Genomic DNA, 14,675 nt, shown 5'->3' on the forward strand with positions numbered 1-14,675 from the left:
CCTGGAGTCCATCATTGACAGCTGGCAGGTGTAGAACCAGAAAGGGTCCCTAGAATGACTGATCACAAGGTCGCAGCTGGAATGTGTATGAAGGCATTGATGCTGTGAGGGGTAGTAACTAACTTTTGCTGCCACATGGTGGCAGAGAAAAGAACTCGGTTATGTTATGTTCCTACTTGTAGTCCTTGGCTGAAGAATTGTTTTAATATTTTTGTTGTTGTTTTCCAATAAAAATGTGCTAAGGTTAAAAAAAATAAAGCAGAGGAAAGGACCCCAAGCGATAAATTGATGTGAAATTCATTTAGTGCACAACTTATTTCTTATAAATCATGTAAAAGATTCATATGCCACAGGTTTACCAACAAGTGTTTTTAAGAAGGTGCTTAAAAGCCTGTATTTCAGGAGCAGTTTATGAATAGTACCTCTTCTTGCTGTAGTTGCTATAGCAAGCCCTTGTACTTAATTGAATACCACAATAAATAATACTTTATAAACTGCAGGGGGCTGGGTGGAAAAAAGCTAGAACACCAGCTAGAAGTGCCGTGAGCCACTTTAAATTACTACTCTCTTCCCCCCCCCCCTTTTTTTTTTACCAGAATTGTACATTTTGTGCTTTGGGACAAAGAATGGGAACACTTGTTTATTTAACTATGATGGTTTTTAAACCCTTTTCTGTCCCTAAAAACTGCAAGATGTATAAATGTGGATCCATCCACTTTCATAAAACAGTAAACTAATGATTAAACAGAAAAGCAGGATTTTTTAAAAATAGTTCCTTTGTATTTTAAAGCATATTTTGGGGGGAAGAGACTAAAACGCTATGCCATGCAATTCCATTGCTGCTATTGTTCCATTCACCTTTTTATTTTAGTGTGTTAACAGCCTCTTAATCTTTATAATCCATAATCAAACCAATTAGAGACATTTGTTGTGCACACAGCAAGCTCAGGGTGCTACACAGCTAACATTGTCCTGGAGACAGTTGCAGAATTTGGGCAGAGGAGAGGGCAAGCTTATGGGAATACTTTTGCTTGATAAACAGCAGAGATCCACAGGGGCTTCCTGTTGCCTGAAGGGAGGAGAGGAGGCCAAATGAACTCTGCCAGGGTACAAGAGGAACACCCCGCCTGATGATAAACAGCTGTGGTATAAAGAGACTCAAAGACTTCTGTGGGGAGCAATGGTGAGGTTAACAGAAATGGAAGATTATACTATCATAATAGAGACTGGGAGAGATTAAAGTACATGTGAGAAGCCACTAGTCTGGATCAAACAACTAGCCTGTGGTTAGTCCTGGACTTGGAACTGGGGAATCTAGGTTGATTTTTTTGCTGCCTCATCTACTAAATCCTTTGTGACCTTTATCATGTCAATTAGATTTCCAGTAGCTCAGTTCCCTGATCTGTCAAATGGGGCTATTACTTCCCTGTCTAACAGGAGTCTTGTAGAACAAAAATCATTTATGTTTGTGACGTGTCAGATATGGAGTGGAAGGGGGACCGCACATCTTTTATAAACCATCTCTCTAAGGATACAGAGGACACGCTTACCCTTCGCTAACTAAAATGTTTCTTACGGATGCTGCCATCCTATTAGCAGACAACATCTGTTTCTTACTATAATTAGCTCACAGTTCAATAGGTAGCGGCAGTCTCTTACACCTGTACTACAATCAGCACGGAAATCACAGAAGCACATGGCCTTCCCCCTTAAAAGCAGCCTCAGTTACACAAGTTGTTAAGCATCTAGTCAATGGCAAGTGCACATTAGAGCCCTACAATACGTGAATGAAAACATCTTTTTTTCGGTCAGCTCCATTTCATGTTTCTAAGCATGCAGATGTTGCCCTGGCTTCTTTGGATTGAAAAGAAACTGTACTGTCCTCCACCAACCAGTCATAGCTCAGGCCATAAACATTTATTTCCAGCCACCTGCACAATGAGAAGGGGGGAAGTGAAATGGGGGTGGATATGGGAAGAGTGCACCAGCTGGCCCTGCTGGTGAGGCATTATAACTGATTTCTTTGGGGTGGAAGGGTGTGAGGTCTCAGGTCGTTTCCTGCCAGGTTTGTTCAAATGGGAGGGGAGATGTAATTGCACTGTCTCACTGTACCATTAGTGTCAAGACTCATTAAGAACCCAATCCACTCAGTGGCAGTAGGCATACAAAGAAAGATCCAGCCAAAGTCTGCAGACTACAGAGCTGGAGTTGGTGGGGGAAGCAATTGTAAAATTCCTGTCTGGGTAATTAGAGTCAGCAGGGATTCAGATTGGCTACAGCAGGGCTTTCATTGCTCCCCTTGCTGTTTTAACAGGATTGGCAGGTGCTGCTTTATTCCAGGGGTGAGGTGATGTGCCTGTGTCATAATTCACAATGAGAAATGATCATCAATTTGCTGCCATGCTCCTGGGGGGAGCTGAACAGGCAGAGGGTGATTACTATTGTTATTAGTACCTTGTTAGCAGAGAAGAAAAAGATTGCTCCCTGCAGTTGTCTCAAAAAGGGTGGGGCTTATGCAAAAAATGTTGCTGGCAGACACCTAAATATAACATTTTGAGTAGGTTTAAGATTTTGTACTCTTTGGGTTTCCAACTTCAAGAAAAGAGAAATTGGACCAGAAAGATTATCCAGTATGTAAATATTAGCAACAGATTTGTTTCTTTTAAGGAAAAAGTGTAGCGAAAACAAGTTAATTTGAGTCTAATATGGGAAGCAAATGTGAAGTCTCTTTGTGCAGGCACTGTTTCTTATTATTATTTTAGCAGGTTGTGTAAGATCCTAGTAGTTAGACTTAGGTGGCCTAGTCTCCAGCTGCATGTTAGGACAGGGTGTAGGGTCCAATTCAAAATTTAGCGAATGGAAAGACTTCTACTGATGTTTTTCACATAATCTCCTGGTGCGTGTATGGGACCAGGTATTCAGCTGATTCTAGATGTTATCAGAGTTGGAAAGCCAATGAGGAAATGGTACCAGAAAGATTGTGGCTATAGGCAAAAAGGATTTTGCAAATGTGACACTTATTATTCTGTAGAAGTTTCCCTGTGGTGATTTCCATAACAAATTGGCTCAGCAGACAAGTCAAAATCAGATTCTCATTGCAACACTGCTTAGTTGAATCCAGTATCTGAAAATCAAACTGTGTTTCTTCTGTTCCATCTATCAATAGCAAAATGAAAGATTTAGAAATTAAAACTTCTCTGATGAGCAAATTTGTTGACAGTGTGTGAGGCAGAATAAGGTACTGTGATCTCATCTACTGTGCAGTGGTCCTGATAATAAGCACATGGGTTTTTCAGTAAACCAAAGAGATATGGGATTGAAGGCACAAAGGGCCTGATCTTATGCCTCAGGCAAAAAGTTCCATTAAAAGTGATGGGTACTTTTTTTTTTTTTTTGAATAAGGATCATGGGCATGGGCTCATCAGGAGCACACCAATAAAAGGAAAAAGCCACAGTGTTTTATAAGTGCTCATCAATAGAAATTAAAAGGAAATCACTTCCCGTTCAGTGAGTCTTTCCAATTTTGCAAAGACTTTTCCACTCTGCACCGAGATCAAACTGACACCTTTCAGGGGATTTTGTGAAAAATGAGAATGAGAGACAGAACAGTTAATAGCCTAGAGATTAGGGTGTAGGACAGCTGTTTTCAACCTTTTTTTTTTGTACCAGGACCTATTGCAATCATCGATGGCCAGTCCAGACCCAGTACCACTCACTCCTGACCCGCTGCCTTCTGGCCCCAGGCCCCCAGAGTGTAGTGCAAGGGGTGGGTGAGTATGTTGGGGGGGTCCCAAGCAGCCCTCAGATTGAAACTCTGCCAGCCTGCAAGGGAAAAGCCAAAGTTTCCCATGTTTTTATCCTTTACTGGCAAATTCATTTTTAAATTTGTTGATGCGTTTTTAAAGTTTGTTCACAATCCTTTCATATAGTTTTGCAACCCATGGGTTGAGAAACACTGGTGTATGAGATGCCCAAGTTTGGCCGGAGTATGACTAGGGCTTGAATCTCGATTTCCTAAATCCTGAGTGGGTTCTCTGATCACCAGGCTGGTAGACGTGGATTCCTGACCTGAGCACCCTGGGGAGCGTGCACACTCTGTCTAGAGGTGTGACGGCTCCAGAACAGCTGAACTTTCCACCTTAATGATGTCAGTGACCCACTTATGGGATGGGACACACACAGTGTATCTTATAGACAAGTGGAGTAATGTGTGCACCGCACAGGGGCGGAGTGCAAAAGTAACTGGGAATGTGTGCACAACGTTATGATTGGAGGATGATAGTGACTGATCGGTGGAGTGATTGAAGTGATATAAAAGGAAATTGCATGTGAATGTGGAGTGAGGGAGAGAGATAGCATGAGCTGTGTGTCAGCATGAGGTGAGAGTGTATGGAATAGGTGTGCCTGAGGCCTTATAGTATTGGTGTTTGTGACAGTGATCTGTGGTGCAAAGAGCGCGTATTGAAGACAACCTTGGACGTAAGGATACATACCTGGATACTTGCCTGGAGATGGACTCTTTGAATCTCAGCATTCATTTGGTAACGTATCGCCCTCTTCCTTATACTTTCAGATCTGAGTACCCTTAAGGGAGAAGGATTTGAAAGCTATCTAGGGTCACTGTCACCTCACTGTCAGCGAGCCCCAGGGCAGACCCTGATACTGCACCATACTCGCATCTAGCAGGTTCCAGAAGAGCGTTATGTTTCCTTGTTATAGTTAAGCTTCAGTGTTTGTGTATGCAGTTGATCCAAGTTCTGCTGTGGTGAGTGTATCTTTGCTGTTATGGCTATGGTTTCCAATACATATTCCTGTTGAACTTGATTGGTCTCCACTTGGTTTGTAAAGGTTGAATGGGGATGGGCTGTGGTTCAATGCTCAGCCTGTAACCCGAAAATCCACCAACTACAGATACATTAACGAAAGGCCCCATTTTCTGTGAGAGGAGTAACGACTCCAGCCTTTTGCTGTTGTCCTGGTGTCACAGGCGCTCGGCCCGCCTTTCTCAGGCTACTAGCTATTTTGGAGCAGCACTCTTCCTCCCACCCCGTAGGCCTTAGTCAGAAATTCCAACTTCGACCTGAGAAACTATTTCCTGATGAAAGTTTTGTTGAAACCAGTATGTTCCTCTGAGAAAAATGAATAAGTAAATCAGCATTTTCCAACAAAAATTCATTTAATCGATCCCACTATATTCTTCAGCTAATCAACACTGCTGTACTCTTCAGTCTCTATAACTACATGTGAAGGACACATTGGGAATGAAAACCAGAAGTAGAAGTTACTTTCCCCAGTGCCTTTCTTCTGAGGCTCTGTCACCCCCTTGATCCTGTCGGCAAAATGATAAATTAACAAGTGAAAATAACCCCTCACCTCCAGATTCCTCATTGGAATGAATGGAGTTTGAAGCTGTAGATGGCTGAGATCCTCTGAGCAATGAAGTTTAAACGATGGGAACAGAAACAGTAATAGTTGCTGATTATACCTGCATGAAAGTTTCTCTCCTAAAACAAAAATTGACACTGTATACAGATGTATATGGTATGGCAGATTACTTCCAAATGCACCACAAGGCATATAGGGCATAAGTGCAAACTTGGGCTAGGGACAGACATTCAAAAAGCCTGACCCTGAATTGATTCAGTCTTTGCAGGTTAGTCTAACCTGCAGAGAGTGAACCAGTTTGCAAGTGGATAGACATTTGGCACATGCCTGCAGTGGCTCAAGCCAGAAGCTGGGGGGGTGGTAGAGCAGCCCTCCCTTCCACAGGGAAGCTGAGCTGGGGAGGGGCAGGGTGCGACTAGTCCCTGGCAGGCCTACCCCTGTGGCTCCCTGACAGCTGGGAGCAATCCTGGCACACAGGGCTGTGGGGCCCCAGGGGGGAACTCTTCCACCTCCTCCCTCTCCCCCACCACCATGGGGCTGGGAGGGGGGCTCTGTTTGGTGCTGCTTCCCCCAGTCCCTGCCATGCAAGGTCCTGCACTCTGCCGGGAGTGGAGGGAACACCCCACACTTGCTTCCTCGCAGTCTAGTGTGGGGCTTCCCCTCTGTGAGTGTGGAGCTGCAGGCATGGTGTGACACAGAACCCCAGGGATGGAAGCAGCCGGGCAGGCTGCACGGGGTTGTGCTCCTCAGCCCCAGCGTAGTGCTGACTGCCTCTATTGCAGCTCCGGTCACAGAGGGGAAGCCCCTCCCTGGACTCTGTGGGGAAGGCGGGGGTGGGGCTCCCTCCACTCCCAGCAGAATGCACAGTGGGAAGTGGGGGAAGCAGCTGGCTCAGGCTCAGGGAGCAGAGCCACAGGGATAAGGCAGATTCCACTCCCTCCCCCTGTGCAGTGCTGGCTGGAGCCACGCCTGCGTCGGGCACGAGAGCCCTGACCTCCCTGCCTGCTGGTGCTGCTGCCAGGCATTGGGGGCTGCATGCCATGGGGGGAAAGTCTGCCCAGTCCTGTAGCAGCAGAGGGGAAAGGGGAGGAGGAAGAAGAGTCCCCATCCAGCACCTCACAGAGTCCCCCACCCTGGGAGGAGGAGGAGGGCGAATAGTCCCTGCCAGCACAGAACAGAGCCCCCCTCCCCACCCTGTGGGACAATCAACCCAGCATGGCCCTGTTAAGGTGAAGGGGGCAGGGAGAAAGGTTAATTCCTCCCTCCATCCCTTCCCTGTAGCTGGGGTCTGCCAGCTACAGGGGCTACCGCTGCAGACCCCTCCCTGCTGCTCCCCGGCAGACAGGCTGACCCTGGCTGCAGTGGGGGAAGAGGGGAGGGAGGGAAGAATTAACCTCCTCTCTGCCCACTTTGCTTTAACGGGGCCATGCTGGCCAGTGTCTCTGCTATTGCCAGTCCCTTTTCCAGCTAGAGAGCGGAGGGGCAGGGGCAGCCCTGCTGTGGAACAGAGAGCCCTGCCCAGGCCAGAGAGCATGCTGGGATGCTGAGGGTATCTGGTTTATCTTAAACCAGCAAGGGGTTTGAGCCAAATTAGTTAAGTCTGATACTACATTCAACCAGGTTTATCTCAAACCAGTTTTAGCCATTTTGAAACTGGTTTATATGCCCTGAATGTCTCTTCTGTTACAGGTTTAAACCAGTTTCTGATCACTTAAACCAGTTTGTGTAATGTGTGTCCCAAGCCCTGAAGTTTAACTGAGTATTCCCTAGCAAAACAAAAGGAAATTTATACTTAAACCTTCCTAATAGCCCCACTCCCTGATAACTATTACAGGCAAAACCATGTCAACCCTTTCCCTCCTCCCTCTATCCCTGCCCCTCCTTGGCAGGTCCTCTGTCTAGATTGCTTTAAATCTGATTTGGGATTTGAGCATTATTTGGATTAACTCATTAGTGGAGCATCGTTCTGGCAAGCCCACTAATCTGTGGCAGTGGTGCATAACGCCATGACAATATTACACTGAAAATGAGAAATCCTAATGAGATTAGGATTTCATGCATTCAGATAGCCCCTGGTGTTTGAATGGTCTGTAGACACTTGGTATGAATCACTGTGGGCACAGAAGGAAATGAGGTGACTAGACTGTGACCCTGCATTCAGGCAAATAAGGGCAGACTTACTACAGCACAGAAGTATTAGCAGCTTCTCAGGGAGGGGGACTAATGCATCAGTCTCCTTTGTGCCATATACCTATGATGGGAAAAATATTTTTTTAGGGTCAGTGGAAGGTTAAAGGGGTTATTTGGATGCAGGGGTCCACCCTGAGGGCTGGTTCTGCTCCTGGTGTTAGTGGTAGCAGATGGGTGTATCTACACTGCAGCAACAACATGTCCTGGCTGGGACACTCCCACTTATATACTTCAAACCTGGAGACTCATCAATACATTGAATATATTCTGGGATTGTCTTCAGGGGCTGCTCTTGAGTCCTCGGTGTTTGTGGTGCTTGAGAGTGGCTGCTGTGGATGGCTCTGGAGCATTTTCATCTATGCACATTTCTAGGTTTGGAGGATGTAGGTGGACGGGGTGTACTGGGGTGCCAACCTCCAGTGGGTATGCTGTCTCCACAACATGGGCATACCCTTTGTTGTTTGTATTGAAGTGGAAGAAGGATGCTAGCTTCAAAGTTGTTTTTATGTTGCTGTAGGGCTTTTGTGCACAAGACAGTTTTGCCAGAGTGTGTACATATGAATCTGCTCTGTGCTAAAATTACACATACTGGATTAGCTGCCTCAAGAAATTCCATTCCTGCCTTTTCTTTTGAAAGAGTTCTCCTTTTTACCTTGGTCTTCAAGTAAAAAAAATAAAATAAAAAACCAAACCTGCTACCATCCCTGTGTGCTGTGAGAGATCACTGCATGGTTTTTCTTTGTCTATGTGTCTGCTGAGGAGCACCCAGTGGATAGGGGTCCTTAAACTGATCCTGCTTTACCACCAAGAACAGAAAAAATAACATTTCCACGGCATTTTCTTCATAGTAAACACACTATTCTGTACTGACCTGAGAGGAGTATGGCACCTACAATGAAATCACTTCTAGTGCTGTACTAGCCTGCCACCCAGTGATGACTTTTGGCACTCTCACAAATGCTAGTGAGCTTGGATAGTATTGCTTGGCAATGCCATGAACTAATACTTCATGGGGAAGTACATAGGCCTTGCCTACACAGATCTTGTCTAAAGTAAATGTGTTTTCAAATTGGGGTATATTTGGGGAAGTATGTTTCAGGTGTTTCTATTATTTTCTTTTTCGGTATTTTGAAGTTAGCAAACAGGAAACTAGCTCTGATGCATTTAGTATCCATTAATGAACGTGCTCTACAGGATCCAGGTTTTAGCAAGTTGCAAGCAGGAAAGGCAAGCTATTACTACTCTCATTTTTTTCAGGCACCTCAGGAATTTCTGGAACCTCTCAGTAGGAGGAATACTGTAATGGATCCAAACTGAGTACATTCACAAAGTGCTCCTGAAGTTAGCAATAATTCCCAAACTGGAGAAACTGGGGAACTAGAGGATCAATAATGATACACACTTTTTGGGCCAGGGAACAATGGTAATAAACTTCAGGCAGGCAGTGTGTTTGGTAGAAAATGTTGTCTTCCTGCCTGTGGGGAGGACAATAAATGGAGAGATTTCAAACTTTTTTTTCTGTGTCTGAGCAGCTGTTATAACCATACATGGATCTAAATGGTGGGAGAAATGAGTGGGGAGAAGAGAATGTTTGCTTGGGAAACTGTTAGGGTACTGTGCCTGTGGGGTTCAGGTATTCTTGGGAGAGAAACGCTTTTGTGGCTCAGATGATCATTTTCCTTCAGATGATCCATCAACTCCAAGTTCTACTAAGTCGTATTGTTACCAGATGAGCTGAAGGTAAAAGTGCCAAAGTAAAAAAAAAAGGTGGTTTTGTGTTGTCTTTTTTCCCTCCTGAAAAGTTCTGCATAGATGATTTCATGGGTTTTTTTTTTCTTCAAACAAAGCTTAACTATTATTAGACCATAGGAAAAAAAACTAGTAATTGAGTAGTTCAATAGACAGAAAAAAAAATCTAGCTGTAAGTGATAGCTTTAATTAGGTAAAATAGGAAAAATTTGCATGCCTCTAAAAATTGTATTGTCCTGATTTAATAAGCAATTGCTACTTGTTTGTAGAACTGCATGGACTAAAGCTACCACATAAGGGTGTCTTATTGGCTAAAGAATTTAATAGAGCAGTAGCCTTTGTGACTGCTGCTTGACATTCAGCCTTGACAGTACCATCTGAATCTATCTAGGCAGTCAGACATGTTGAGCTCTAGATCTTTAATGCGGAATTGAGACGAGGGGGGAGTGGTCATTTGTCTTCATGTTGTGAAATAGTTTTTGTTGCCTGCCAAAGACATAAGGAGAGAAGAAAGAAATCATGATCAGATGGCCTTGTTCAAAGTATGAGGTGGCGGTGAGTGGGAACAAAGCAGAAAAAGGCATGTAAGGGGAGTGCATATGGGAAAACAAAGGACTACTTACTCAAAAGAGAGCTTAAGTTCCATTAATATGTATTGCATTTCTTTAGACATTCTGCTGTTCAAGTATTGTGTTAAGTGGAGGAAAAACACTGTCACTGATTTGCATTTTGTTATTAATTCAGAGATATGTTTAAAAAAAAAAGTAAGATTGTCAGCAAGGTGTCTTCGTGAATCTTTCTACAATAGCAACAGTTCTGTACAAGAACCAAATACTGAAAAAAAAAAAATCAGTAAAACGGATAGAAATGTAATTCAGCGCAACACCCGCACTTCATCTTCATATAATGATATGGGCAAAGCCTGAATTCCAATGCTCTGCAGTGAATTATGGGATATAGTAGAGCTTGTAGGACTGCAGCTGCATTATACAGACGTAAAATACCATCAGTTATGGTGTCCCATTAGGAAAAGATGATATAACACATTCCCTTTTTAATGATTTAGAAATGACACATTTCACTCACTAGATTATATACCTCATTTAAGATTCATCCTCTTCGTAACAGGAAAGGTTCTCTTAGATCTCTTTGTGGGATTCTCAGTTAAATAGTTTGCTAAATGGATCTCATCACAGTGCTATGTTTCATGAACAAACCCAGTGTAGTCTCATGAATAGGGATGGACAAGGTCTATGAAAACCTGAGTGCTATTTCTGACTCTGCCACTAATGTCCTGTGTGACCTTGGGTAGGTCCTTTAACCTATCTCTGCATGCTTTTCCTACTTTTGTCTACTTGTCTGTTTAGATTGTAAATTCTTTGGGAGAATGGCTGTTTCTTATTCTGTGTATATACAGAACCTAGCAGACGGCAGCCCTGATCTCAAGTTGGAGCCTCCAGAGTTGCCACTGGAATGCTGTTACGACTAGGTCCACTTCCTTCAGTTCTGCATATTATTTAATAGGCTGCAAACAAGACCAGTCTGACAGGCCACGGTTAGGACTGCTGTATAGGCAGGGGACGTCCAATAGTTGCTAATTCTCTTTATTTTTCTGGACAAAGCAAGCAGAGGAGTGCATTCCAGTAGAGTGAACTTTTAACAACAGATTTTAAATTGTACCTTTTTTAAAGCTTATAAAGAGGCTTCATAACATTAAAAAAAACTCAGCTGGAGATGATATTGACTTGCTTTTATAATACAAATCATCCTGGAATGGGCCTCATAATTTCTCTTACTGTGGCGTATCTTTCTTTACAACAGGTATCTGCTGGTGCATCTATACATGTCTGTAAATATTAAAGGTTTAGCTTTAATGAAAAATGCTGCCTCTATAGAGAGTAAAGGTAATGGTTTATATGCAAATGTTACAGTGCTATCTCTTGAGTATCTTGGTAAAAAAAAAAAAATCAAACCACAGCCTTCAGTCTTATTTAAATAAAAATAAAAAAAATCACTTTCCTTCCAGAGATTCAAAAAGCTGAATATATTTTCCTAACTGATTGATGCTTTTCCATTTATTTTTAAATGTAATTTTCCTTGGGAAAGGAATTGTTCTCTTGAATGTCAAGGAGGAAATATTTCCCAAATCATATGCTCTGATTGGCTGGTTTGAGCCTAATCAGATAGCTCTGTGAAGGGGGATGGGGGAAGCAAGGAAGGGAGTGATTTGTCACACTGGTTTTCTAGCCATTGCTAAAGAGCTGCTTTGTAATGCCAGCCTGCCAAATCTCCTGGCCACAATCAAATTATTCCCCCCATACGCACGCACATACACACCCTAGCCGTTTAGATCTATCACTGACAGAATAGTTATTAAACAAAAACTCAGCCCAGGGAATTATTAATCGCAAAGATTCATTTCTTTATCAAATGTTGTGGCCTAGAGGGAGAGCTCTTTAAGCTTTCTGAAAGACCATAGCACATTAATCACTGTAGGGGTGAGGGTGTGGGTCTGGCATTTTTAATGCCTGTCAGATCAGGAGGAGGAGATACTGGGATCAAAGGAGCTGTTTACTATTTGGAAGTTGAAGATCCTCACTTTTCCCCATAGATTTTGTGTCCTCTTTTTGTTTGTTTTTGTTTTTTCCCAAGCTTCTGGAACCGTCTTTAAATCTTAGACCTACCAGAGATATGTTACAACTCTGAGAGGCAGAGAACAGGAATTATTGTTCCTGTAATCCGTGCACTGTGCCCAAGCTTTCATCAGTGGCCGCTGGTTTTGAGTGCCCTTGTTTTTCAGATGCCTGACTTCAGAAAACAAGAATTTGGCTTGTGTGCGAGCGAACTATTCCAAATTGCAAGGTCAATGAGAGCACAAATCCTTGGCACCTTTGAAAATCAGATCTAAATCTATTAAGTCAAATCAAACTGAGGCAGCCAAAATTAGAAGCCACTTCTGAAAAATTTAGCCTAATATTCCAAGACTTTAACCTTTGGTCACCGTGTTTTTTGGTTTTGTTTTTTTAATTATTGCTGTGACTGTAACTTGGAACATATCTATGGTAGATTGTCAACTTGTGCTCCTGTGGCTGGGAGCACTTACCCTGTGATTAGTTAAATTGTTAATTACCATTGACCTTGTTCACTTTAATGCTGTCACCTTTAACCCCTGTAATAGGTGGAGAAGTGGTTGTTCCTGGCAAGGTTGAGATTCATGTGCTCTGTGAGGAGTGCAATGTAAGCAGCTACTTAGCTGATATATATTTCCACATAAAAGGCTGGTATATCAGTCCAAGCAAGAAGGCTTTATCATAACTGCTTCAGCAGTCCTGCAGTTACATTACTGATTCTCACATTATCCCTTGAAGCGGTCCTTCAAACTGGTTAGGCTGAGTGGTGGGTTTGCAAGTAGGAATCATTACCACTTATTCACATCATCTCCACCGAGGAGAAAACTGATCATTGGTTAAGATGCTAAATTTCAGGAAACCTGTTCTGCTACCTACTTCCAGTGTAACTTTAGGCAAATCACTTAAGAACTGAAATTTAAAATGAAGTAAATACCCAGGATTTTTAACTGCAACCAGTGGAAACTGAGGATACTCAGACCCTCTACAACCTCTCTGCTTCAGTTTCTCCATCTATTAAATGGGGATAAGACTTACCTTTAAGCACTTCTGTGAGATAAGGAAATTCATTAACTCTATAGCATGGGCAAGAGACTGTAATCAGGATTTGCAAGCACACTGGTACAAGGACTACCTTAACATGTGCTTTCACAGTGCCTAACACAACGAAGCCCAATCCTAACTAAGACTTCTACAAAAAGACTATTTATGATAAATAAATAATATGGCTATTTGTTGCTCTTTGGGGGCAGCAAATGTGGATGTTTATGCATGTGCATATTAGACCTGTAATGCCTTACTGCTCCAAGCAGCTGGGAAGAGATGAGAAACAAACCATGTTTTTTTCCGGCAAACAGAAGGAGTGAGAGGGAAGACATATCATGTCAAATGGATTCTCAGAGAGCCACAAAACATTTATGGCATGTTGTCGTGCCATTGCAATATGATATTTGCATTGTGGTGGTGCATCAATATGTGAGACGATCTGTCTCTGTGGGAGTCTACCTCCCCCGTGCTGCAGCTCCCAGCTCCGTAAAGCTGAGGATCACTGCTTTTAAAGTGACTCTTTTTGGTAACAGCATTCAACTTTTCTGGGTTTTAAAAACAATCTGGATGAATTAAGCACTAATGTTTTCCTGCTCGGGAGGTAGGTTATGACCGACTTGCAATCCCACATGCAAATCATCATTTGCATCATCAGGTATATCGTATAACAAAGTGTGTATTGGGGAACCATTATGAAATGTTATCTCCATAATGAGAAAAATGTTCAAGATGAGCATACAGGCTACATAAAATATCAAGTATGTTTGGTTTGTCTGCCAGGGAAGCCCTGAAAAATCCGTATATGGGGGGGTGGGCCTTCACACTGCAAGAACTGTCTGTCTGTATTTATTTTTAATTGAATCATGCACTAAAGCAATTGCTTCTGACTTGTTAAGTGGGTCATCCCTTAGTGCGATGCATCTGCTGAAGCATGAAGCAAAATCTTGTACTCTGGCAGTTTTGCCAGCTTACAATCTGTGAAAAAGAACATATACAATCATAGCCCACTAACCCCTGAAATACACTGTATACACAGGTTTTACCTTTCTTTTTAGAGTATATTACAGCTAGCACCTGGAGACTCTTCGAATTAATGGGATTTTGTTAGGACTATACCGTAAGACTCAAATTATTCAAACAGAATTTTTGCATGGGGGGATTGCATGCTTCCTTTGTTCTAGTAAAGCTGTTTTCCTGCCTTTCAGCAAGAAGCAGTAGCTACATTTGTAAGTAGGGATACGTAATTGGGATCTGTAATCCTCTTATTAACAGATCAGAAGTGTAATGGATCTCAGGAAGCTTTTGAGCATGCTTAGACTGTCATTTGGTTGTTTTTTGTTTATGTAACAACTCTTCTACTTCTGGTAGCACTGTGCTGGTTTGTACAGCGCCCATGGCTTTCTAGGTTGCAAAGAAAGGTTGCAAATAACAGGTGGTTGCAAATACAGGCGTAGTATTGTGTTAGCAGTTTCTGAGGGAGTTCTCCAGCATCTACAGTACCATATCACATTGACTGTTTTCCTTGATAATAAACAGGTACTGGGGCAGGAGCAAGACCTTAACTGGGGTTAGAAATGGGGTTGTCAAACAGGGTCAGGCTTTGGGGAAAGAATGAATACAGGACTTTGGATTGTGTTTATCTCTGATGTCCAGGAGCCTAAACCATTAATCACAATA

General features: G+C 42.9%; 1 long non-coding RNA gene across 1 annotated transcript; it reads left to right on the forward strand.

The window, feature by feature from the left end:
* Positions 1 to 2,514: 2,514 nt before the first annotated feature.
* On the forward strand, positions 2,515 to 4,689 carry LOC102368667. Its single transcript, XR_323112.2, has 4 exons — positions 2,515 to 2,630; positions 3,670 to 3,770; positions 4,437 to 4,479; positions 4,574 to 4,689. It is a non-coding gene; the product is annotated as an uncharacterized LOC102368667 (long non-coding RNA).
* Positions 4,690 to 14,675: the final 9,986 nt, after the last annotated feature.

The sequence above is a fragment of the Alligator sinensis genome, unplaced genomic scaffold, assembly GCF_000455745.1.
Source record: "Alligator sinensis unplaced genomic scaffold, ASM45574v1 scaffold755_2, whole genome shotgun sequence".
Taxonomy (NCBI): Eukaryota; Metazoa; Chordata; order Crocodylia; family Alligatoridae; genus Alligator; species Alligator sinensis.